Source organism: Nanorana parkeri, unplaced genomic scaffold (assembly GCF_000935625.1).
Source record: "Nanorana parkeri isolate BGI_ZX_2015 unplaced genomic scaffold, ASM93562v1 scaffold6, whole genome shotgun sequence".
NCBI classification, from domain to species: Eukaryota; Metazoa; Chordata; class Amphibia; order Anura; family Dicroglossidae; genus Nanorana; species Nanorana parkeri.
In genome coordinates this window covers 455,349-466,324 of record NW_017306274.1, presented here as the reverse complement: position 1 = coordinate 466,324, position 10,976 = coordinate 455,349, and positions in this window count along the sequence as shown.

Genomic DNA, 10,976 nt, shown 5'->3' with positions numbered 1-10,976 from the left:
CAGCCGAAAATCGTACGATTTTCGGCTGGTTTTCTAGCGTGCTCCTTAGACAAAAGACGTGCGACCGTACAGTAAAAACGGTTGCACGTCTTCGATCCCACTGCTCGATTGTCGTACGATCGCGGGATTTCCCGCGATTCTCGTACGAGAATCGAGCAGTGTATGGGCACCTTTAGACTGACAGCATTGTGCAACGCATTAGGGCTTAAGTGGCTTACTTGACCTTGGCCTTCCCTCTTTCAATCTAAAGGTGCCCATACACTGCACGATTCTCGTACGAGAATCGCGGGAAATCCCGCTATCGTACGAGAATCGTGCAGTGTATGGAAGGCGTGCGACCGTTTCTACTGTACGGTCGCACGTCTTCCGTCGAACCAGCAGGCTAGAAAACCCTTAGTTAGTTAGCCCGTTTGCAGTGATCGTAAGATGATCGCAAGTACGATCTGCCTGTCCAAGATGGGCAGATCGTACGTTTTTTTAAGTACTTTACAACCCTCACAAGACAAAAGTCTTGCGAGGGTTGTAAAGTGTATGGGCACCTTAAGTACTGAGTATTTCTGTATAGACGATTAGAGAAGGCTTATATCAAGACAGATTCAGGTACTTACACTCCTTCTATGTAAAAAAAAATACATTTAATGATTTTTTAATGAATGCATAATTGGATTAAACTGTGTTTTTTATGCCCACACGGAGTTCAGCTTTAACTGCATTTAAAAAAAAAAAAAAAAACTGCTTAGGGAAAAAAAAAAAAAGTAATTGAATAAATAAAATCATCTTTTATAAAAATGATCCCTGGAAGCAATTTTCCGCCATCGCTTAAACTCCGACACAGGCACTTGTATAAAATCAGTTTTTTTGTCCTTTAGTGGAAAAGGTTACATAATCCAATGGCTATAGGTAATCTGCCAACAAGATTAATGCACTTAACTACGCGTAGATATTTCTGTATGGCTAAGATGCAAAATAACCCAATTACTTGGCCCACCAAATGCGGCATGATCTAAACGACCGTGTTCTGCGCGCGGCACAAATTGATTTAGCGGTTAAAATGAGCCCACTTACAAATTGTCCAATGGTCATAATGCAGACCCTTTGTGTAATGCAAAGTAATCATGATAATTTTGATGGCGAAATGATTTTTCAATTAAAATGTCGTTTTGCTGAGAAAATTTGATTTTCTTTTTTTTTTGTTTCTTTTTAAATGCCTTGTGCAAACAGTTTGCCAAAGAATTGTCATAAAGTATTGTAATAAATGCGTTATAAAAGGCATAACGGTTTGTGGGTAGAAATTGTTGTTTTCTATATTTCCTTTGTGATCTTAAGGGCTTGTATACACCATAGCATATGCACTTGTGTGCACGTGTGTAGCTCTGACTCCCTAAGGAGCTGCTGAGATGCCGGGTCCTTCTGCCGTCCCCCAGTGGTGGCCCGCCCTAAACGGAACCCAACTGTCACTGACACACTGGTAGCGATACAGAAGGGGGTTATTCACGAAGGAGCCGAAGGATCCCGCCGTAGCTTCGGCTAATCCTTCAGCTCTCTTTGGGCGCCGGAGCCCTTCGGTTCAGTCGAACTGAAGGGCTGCTGTACGGGCCATTCACTATAGCCCATACAGCCGCCGAAAGCGGGCGAGCGGCTCAGCCAAGCCGAAGCACTGCGGCTCAAATGACAGCTGGGCGGAGCCAGCCGTGATCTCAGAGCTGGCCCCACCCAGTTTTAATGACAGATCAATGTCCCCAAATGACCTGGGGACGCTGAACTGTCATTAAACAATAACAACTGGGCGTAGCTGGCTGTGACATCACGTCCGGCTCAGTCGAGTTGTTATTCATTGGTCGGGACCTGCTAGAAGACTCTAGCAGGTATCGGCAATAGGAAACAGTTGGATCAGAGCTAGCTGTCACTGCTAGCTCCGCCCAATTTTTTTTTTAAATCTTTATTTATTTTTAAAGTTTACTATTTATTTACATTTTTTTAGATTTTTTTCAACCTTTTTTTTTTCTTTTCGACTATTTTCATTGATTTTCTATTCTGCTCAGTACCACGGAGGTAATGAGCAGAATAGCCGAGCCAAATGCCGCTATGTGAATAAGGGCGAACGGCAGTGAGTGAGCTGCCAGAGTTTCGGCCCAGCCGATCCAGATGTTGGATCTGCTGAGTCGAAGTCCTTCTGCGTTTCCACTCAGCCGAACATGCAGAGCATGTTCGGCTGACCAAAGTGCAGCCAAAGGCAGCCGATGTTCGTCTGATTTCAGCCATACTGAGCCGGAGTGAATAGCCACTTCACTTCGGCTGGGCTATTCACTCGGCTGCCTTTGGCAGCTTTGTGAATAACCCCCAAAAGGGTTTTTATTAGGGCCGGGACAAGCCCAGCAAATAAAACAGTGATAACACAGATATTATGACATGGTTGACCACTTATAAAGTACCAAAGTAATAAACAGCAAAGAAGTACAAGTAACCTTTGTTCCCTCGAGTAGCCTGTGGCCAGAACAATAAAAAGGAACAACTAGATTAACTTAAATGGCAGCAATAGCAGAAATTCTTTTAATCAATAAAGACTGCTGATAGCAAGGTGGGTTATGTTATAGTGTTTAGTTCTTAACTACACCACTGGCCAGTGGAAGAACATATATAAAGTCTGCCGGCGGTGGGGCCCAATAAATGCTCATTGGAGTGCTCATTCTCAAAGTCAGAGTATTTGCATCCACGAGGGAACACTCCCAATTCATCCTAAGCAGATCCTCTTGGCAGCAGCAGGACTAGTTCAATGCAAATAAAGGGTGGTCACAGGACCTCTGACCACTGATGCTATGTTGATGTCTTCCCCATTGACCAAACCACTCTCTGGGGCTCCCCTCTCAAGCCTGCTCCTTTAACTTGTACCAATATGGATCCTCTGGCTCAGCACGCTACCTCCATGAAGTTCAAAGTCCATGCCTCTGACAGGCCCTCTGAGGTTCTCTCCTCTATTCACAACACAACATGGCTGACCTTGTTGCTTTCTCTCTTTCTCTTCTCTCATCTAACAGTACAATCTCCCTGGACTCTCCCTGCTCTGTACTCTGAAGTCCCTTTGTGGCTCTCCTTCCGGGTATGGTGGCTCTTCTGCAGCCAGTTACAGTCCTGCTGCCCTCCTCACCCTACAACACAGCAGAGCTTCTCTGTGCACCAGGTGTTAGGGTCCAGGTCTGGTCCTTCTTCTTCTCCGTGTCCAGAAGGTGGGACTTGTGTCCAAGGCTTGCAATCACATTGCAGCTCTCGCTCCTGGGCTGTCAATAAATAACTGAACGAGGAAAGGGATTTCACAGGGTGGAAGTAATGATGCCCTGAGCTGTGAATCTTTGCATTAACCCCTTCGTGTACGTCCCGTCACAAAGTGGCTATATGACTGGCCACGTACACTGTACGTGCCGAGTTATATTAGCCTCTGTAATGCTGGTAACTGCTGATTCTCAGCAGTTCCAGTCATTAATTATTAATTAATTAAGTAATTGCCTCATAATGAAATAGTTAAGCTTTTTTAAAAGCTTCTTTCTTTCATTAATGAAAGAATGAAGCCTTTACATTCAGATACGGGTTCGCTAAATAGCGATCCCGTATCTGACAGCTGAAGATAGCAGAGAGGTAGCAGTGACTCACCTCTCTGCTATTCGTTTTGACAGCTGGAGAGCCTGGCCCGATGTTAAATGATACATTTCAATCAATAGATACAAAATGTATCTCGAGTGAAATGTATCACTTCTGTATCACTTCTGATCGTCTAGGAACGATCAAAGACCTTTAGTGAGATCTGATTCTGACATGCTGTCAGGATCAGTCTCTAAAGTTATTATTAGCTGTTCCTAAGCTTGGAGCAGCCTGATAATAACTAAAAATTTTAAAAAGTTAATTTATTAAGCAGTCATAGTGATTGCTTGATATAAACTGACAAAAAAAAAAAATTTTTTTTTTTACACTTATTTTTTTTACAAAGTGTAAAAAAAAAAAAAAGTGTACAAAAAATTAGGAAAATAAAACTTTTATATATAAATATATTTGTATACTATAATTATTATTAAAAAAATTCTAATAATAATAATCAAAACTTGCTGCTGTGGAAGAATCACACAGCAAAAATGTAAAAAGTGTGTCAGTCATTTAGGAACAGAAACTAAAAACTAGCTCAGTCATGAAGGGGTTAAAGGGGCAGCCAGCCAGGCTACATCCATAACATGCTTGCATTTTTATTGTGTGATCTGGTTCTTTTTGTACCCTTTTTTTCTTCTAGTTAGATTTCCATGTGCTTACCATGCACTGCAGCACAATGTAATGCATTACAGCGCTTCGCAATGTGTTGTGCAAAAATGTAACCTTTTTTTCACTGCACACTAACACAATGCATTGTCCCCATGTCCTGCTCAGATCCCTGTACCCATCTAGATTCCTAGATGGCCAATGAGTAAAGCAAGTACATACATCTAGTTATCTATTCCTTTAAAACCAACTCTGTGCTTGGGAACCGCCTCCAGTTTTCCCCTCCCCATCATTGGAGCCCCCTCTGGCTCCATGGTGTTGCCCTTGATGGCCTGGGCTCGCGTCAAGACGGTTAAATGACTCTGGATATCATCTAACTTGGAAGAGGAGCGGCTCTGGATCGTTGAATCTGCAGGAATCAGTGCCCGAGATAAGGGACTACCGGAGCTACTATTGCAGGATTTAGGTTTATACCACCAGCTGTATCTGAGCCCTTCTTCTGGTATTTTGCTATTCACTGGTAGACAATTCAGACAGAGCAACATGGTTTCTTTCCTGAGAGTGAAACTGTACAAAAAACTCTCAGTCGGCATAATGTTACTTCTCTCACACCAGCAGTAAATCAGTGTTGGTCTATGGCTGAATTTTATAGCTTTGCAGGGGTTCAAGTCTAACAATACAAGAGGCCCCAGAGTGTAAAGTAGGTGATGTTGCTTCATCATTTGGTTAATATCTTATACCATAGGCCGTTTTGGTACTTTTTTTGTGGTTTGAAATGACAAAATGGTGGAATTCTCCTTTAAACAGATTTCATTTTTTTAAAAATATGTTTCCTCTACTGCCAAATGGCATTTCTCTAAACCGATGGAATCTGCCGACTCATTAGTTAAAATTCAATAACAACTCATTATCCCTAATAAAATCCAGTGCACCTCGGTACCTGTCCATCACAGAGTCCGTGTGAGAACCGCGGATGAAACAATTCCGCAGCCGCAATGGGGAAAATGTAAATTCAGATATCAAAGCCGCGAAGCGATTCAGCGAGTGTAAATTCCCAGGAAGGATCATAACTGCTATTGACATTCTTTCTTTTAATCATTCGCCTATAAGAGGCAGAAAATTATCACATTGTTTCTGATTTGTGAGTTTCTGAAAATGGGCAAAGTATGTTAAAATGAACAAACATGTATCGCCTTCCTTCCTTCCTTCCATCCATCCATCCTCTCCATTCTTCCTGCCTTCCTTATTTTGTTATCCTATCTTCTTACCTCACCCTCCCTTCCTTACTTCTTTTTTTCCTCCTTCCCTTCCTTCTCTCCTTCCTTCTTCTCTCTTCTTCCAGCCATCCTTATTTTCTTCCTTCCTTCTTTGTTTCCTTCTATTCCTTCCTTCCTCCCTCCCTTCCTTCTATCCTTCCCTCCTTCCTTTATTCCTTTCCTCACTCCCTCCCTCCATCCCTTTCTTACTTATTTCTTTCCTTCCTTTCTCCCTTCCTTCCTTCCTTCCCCTCCACCTTTCCTCCCTTCTTCCTTTATCCTACCCTTATGTCTTCCTCCTCCTTCTTTCCTCCCTTCCTTTCGTCATTCCTTCCTTCTCTCCCTGACTTCCTTCTCTTCCTCCATTCATCCCTGCCTCTTTTTCTTTCTTCCTTTTCTCCCTCCTTTACTTTCCTCCCTTCTTCCTCCCTTCCTTCTATCATTCCTTCCTTCCTTTATTCCTTCCTCCCTACTTGCCTACCCTTATGTCTTCCTCCTCCTTCTCTCCTCCCTTCCTTCCTTTCATCATTCCTTCCTTCTCTTCCTCCTTTCCTCCCTCCCTTCCTTTTTCCCTTCTTCCTTCCTTCTTACCTTCCTTCCTTATTTCCTCTCCATTCTTCCTGCCTTCTTTATTTTCATCCTTCCTTTCTTCCTTCCTCCTTTCCTCCCTCCATTCCATTATTCCATCCTCCTTTCCTGCCTCCCTTCCTTTCTTTCTCCCTCCTTTCCTCTCTTCTCCATTCTGCCTGCCTTCTTTATTTTCTTCCTTTCTTTCTTCCTCCTTTCCTCCCTCCCTTCCTTTCTTCCTTCCTCCTTTCCTCTCTTCTTTCTTCTCCATTCTTCCTGCCTCCTTTATTTTCTTCCTTCCTTCTTTCCTCCCTTCCTCCCCTCACGCCTTCCTCCCCCCCAAGCAAAGTTGTGCCTGGTTCACATCAATGATCATTTACACATAGTTTGCACATCAGCTGCTTTTTCCATTTCAATGGAAATAACCGAATGAGTTTAATTGGCTTTGTTTTAATGGCTTCAACACCTGAAAAGAACAGCGAGCGCCTTTTCTATTTCTTCAGAGTTCTCCTTTAACTCTCTGACCTTTTCTTAGCAGAGTTCTCATTGAGACGATAAGGGGGAAATAATCTGATAGGTGATTATTCACAGCATAAAATAAATTAACCATGTAGGACACATTATAAAGGTCATAATCACTTGAGCAGAGCCAGCATGGGGAACGGCGGGACCTCTTGACAATGGTCTGTTTAAGTGGCTAATACTTGTGGATTCAATTGCATTAGCAATGGAAATGACTAATAAAATGAACGGCCGAGTCCGGGGTAAGATCAGAGGGCTGCGATTCTGAAGAAAAAAAAGCAAAAAGACCTGCTTTGTTTTTCACAAATTCTTGGCACCCTGGGAAGGATTTACTAGTTTTAAGAATTATGAAAAGAAAATCTGGTTTTGGAGATACTAAAGATCATCTGTAAATTTGCCCATTAAGGGTATATAGAACCCATCTCCCACCCCACACACTCTCACCCAGTGATACTCAATTTTGTCAGGCTACCCTGCCACTCCATCAGGGGCGTCCCGAGGCCGGGTGTCACCCGGAGAGGAGACCGGGTGACACCCTGCCCTGACGTCATCGTGCATGCGCGGTCATCTAATTGACGCCCTCCTCTCTCCTGACACTGTCGGGCTCTCGGTCCGTGACATGTCCCAAAAAATTGCACCCCTGGTGTCCTGCCCAGCTTCTGGCAACCAATGATGTCACCGGTTGCCAGAAGTTTGGCGGGATGCCTGCCAGAGCGTTCAGCCTGCATACACATCTCCCTGCCCACTCTGGTAGCTCCGAGCTGGGGGGGGAGATGTGCATGGCCCTTACACATCTCCCCGTCTGGCTCTTAGCAACCTGGGATGCTCTGGCCAGCGCCTCCCCAGCTCCTGGCAACCGCTGACACCGCTGGTTGCCAGAGCATTCCTGGATGCTAAGAGCGAGGCAGGGAGATGTTTGAGGGAGAGGGGTGGGGAGAGAAAAAAAGGAGGCTGTCTCTGTGGGTCAGCGAACTTTCGCTGACCTACGGAGTGGTGCCCCCCCCCCTTCAAGTGGTGCCCAGGGCATGTGCCATACCCCGGATACGATACTGCCTAAGTGACGTATTTACAATAAATTAGACTACATTTACACTGTCACCATTTGAAAGCTGGTGACTTATATTTTTCCATCCTTAGACAGGCACAGACACCCACTTTCTTCTGGGAAGTTCACATTTGGAGGCCTCCTGGGTAAGCCTACCTTGAGCATCCTACTGTAAGCCTTGAATAATTGAATTGCATTGTGGCTGATGTATATAAGCTCTTAAGGTATACAGAGCTAAACTTTGGAGCAGCAAACAGATTGTTGTAACTGCTGAGTATTTGCTACATACACAAGAAACTTTATTGGAGAAGTTGCATCACCTGTTCCCTGTAAAGCACACTGTTAGCCCCGCCCACAAGGAGTTAGCCTATTCTCACCCATAGACTTGAATAAGAAGGGGGGGGGGGGAGCAAATTATCAGATCTTTTTATATTTGGGGCTGAATTGATTCAATTTCAATCCTTCACATCAATAAAGTGTTTCTTATGCTTTGCTCTTCTTTCCTGCTGTGGTCACGATGGAGTTAAAGCGGGCGAATATCAATTTGAATTCTCTGTCCTTTTTTTTTTTCTTCTTTTTAACAAGAGGAGTTTGAAACATTGACAGTCACATTTACAGCTCTCCAAACACATTCTGTTTTCATTAAATGACTAATCGAAAACCAATCAAGCAAAGGACATAGAATTACTGCTTTGAATTAGACGGTTTCTACCTCACCAAGAACTCAGATTAAACTTATTCCAGAATAATTATATAGGTATAAATACCCCGAACACTTACCTGATTTGCATCCTAAAGAGGGGGGGCGGGGTTCAGAAAATGGCCTAGAGACAAATGTATTTAATTCAGGATCAGGCGATGGGAGAAACATTCTTTCAGATATAAGGGGCCACTCTGTCCATACGAGTGAAGTCCACACAAGGTTAGACTGTGAGCTCTGCACTAGGGCTCCCTACATTTTGCAACCCATAAAGGAGTGAAAAATTAAATGATTTACAGCCTCACTTCCTTCCTTTATGGCATTTCTGACCATTCCAGATGGCTTCTAGCTGTGTGATGGTCAATGGCTTGAATGCTGGGATCACTGCTCACTCTATTCCAAGGAAAGAATTGCAGTTCATCAAGCTGTAGATTTCCCAAAGTTGCCACTAAATGGAGCCACTGGGGTTATTTACTAAAGGCGAAATAGGCTGTTCACTTGGCAAGGGAATTTCCCCTGAGCTTAGTGAATGAGGTGAAGCTTTAATGAATTCCAATCCTGTGCAAGCAAACTTTTTGACTTTCTATGCTCCTGATTGGGTATTGCATTATCACCACCTTCGTTAAACTAAGGGCAAATTCACTTGCTAAGTGACCAGCCTATTTGCCTTTTAGTAAATCAACCCCTTTCTGTCTACATTATGGCTTAGACCTCCTATTGAAACCTATGCTTTGTTGTACCGAAAGACCCAAGACTTCTATCTTCTGAACTGCAGGAGGGAGGGTCCTTCATCAGGTGCCCAAGTCACTGGTTGGGTGATGTGAACACTTCCTATTGAAGGTTCAGCAGAGGGGTCCTCTCAGTGGTGTGCTGATGTCATAAAGAGGGATGGCAACAAGACCAGTTGAGACTAGACTCTAATGCTAGACCACCAGTCTTTCCTCATTTGAGAGGGTCATGTGTTGGAAGACTCAGGTAAGTAAAAAACATTGTTAGAGGGAATGGGTAAGAGGGGTTGGAAGGGAGGTTATTTCATGCCTAAAGATGGGTAAGTCAAAAAATATTGTTAAAAGGAATGGGGGAATAGGTAGGATGGGGTTGGTTGGGTGGAAGGGAGATGGAAGGGAGGTTAATGTATGCCTAGAGGTAGGTAAGTAAAAAAACAGCGTAAGGGGGAATGGGTAGGAGAGGGTTGGGAGGTAGGGATGGAAGGGTGGTTAATGCCTAGAGATGGGTAAGTAAAAAAAAACAGTGTTAGAGGAAATGGGGGAATAGGTAGGAGAGGGTTGAAAGAGGGAGAGAGAGGAAGGAAGGGAGGTTAATGTATGCGTAAAGATGGGTAAGTAAAAAAAACTGTAAGGGGGAATGGGTAGGAGAGGGTTGGGAGATAGGGATGGAAGGGAGGTTAATGTATACCTAGAGATGGGTAAGTAAAAAAACACTGTTAGAGGGAATGGGGGAATGGGTAGGAGAGGGTTGAAAGGAAGAGAAAGCAGAAGGAAGGGAGGTGAATGTATGCCAAGGATGGGTAAGTTAAAAAAACAGTGTTAGTGGGAATGGCTGAATGAGTAGGAGGGGTTGGGAGTAAGGGAGGGATGGAAGGGAGGGTAATGTATGCTTATAGATGAGCTTTAAACTTTTTTTATAAAACAAAGACTAGGTATAAAAAAAAAAATAATCCCGAAAACAAATGGGTATATTTATAAGCAAATTGCATGTGACATTGCACGCAAATTCATTCTGTTCTTATCAAGGCAAATATGAATGGTCACAGCTCACAATATGTATTTTATTTCCAGTTGGAATGTAATGTCAGGAAAATAGCACATTATGGCCAATAGATGGAGCTGAGGAGCACAGGAGATATGTATTTATTTCCTGTGCTCCTCAGCTCTATCTAGTGGCCATATTGATACATCACAGCTCAGCTACAGAAGAAGGATGATGGCATTCTAGACCCATTTCCAATAAAGATGCCATTTTGCTCTGATGTGGCCGTAAATCATGAGGACTCTGATCTGCACCTAGTGGTGGGTCTGTGAGGACTCACAAGTCGACGTCTCAGACCTAATAAAACACTTCTCTGCTCGCTCACCCAAGCAGTAGCTAATTTACGTTCATATAGGGAGAGCGGCTTGCGAGTCGATGTTTATTGTTTTCCAGGACTTTGTTTTCCTTTCAAGATTTACTCCAGCGAAGGAGGTTTTCGTCATCGAGAAAACAATACTTACTGAGTTCCCCAGCAGCGCTTCCATGCCTCGTGATTTTCCATAAAAAAAAGCAATTAAATCTCATTAGTGGCAGTCGGTTTAAACAATGCCCTGATTTCCATACTGCGAGGTGGCCATGAATATGTTAGAAAACCCCCATATTACGCCACGGGAACAAAAATAACTGGGAAATAAACAAAGATAAATACAATTAAGGACGCAAATTTGTCTTTGGCGCTGGAGATTTTTTCAGGCTCACTTCAGCCAGTTTTCGAGCAAATGTTTTGAGTCGAAGGCCACATCTGCTTCATTGGTATAGAAGTCCCATGGCACATTACATAAAAACTCCCCAAAAAAGTTATTCTTGGCAGAACCTTTCACCATTTTGGCAGTTCTATACCAAAAAATAATAATTATAATAATAAATAGAAAATAAT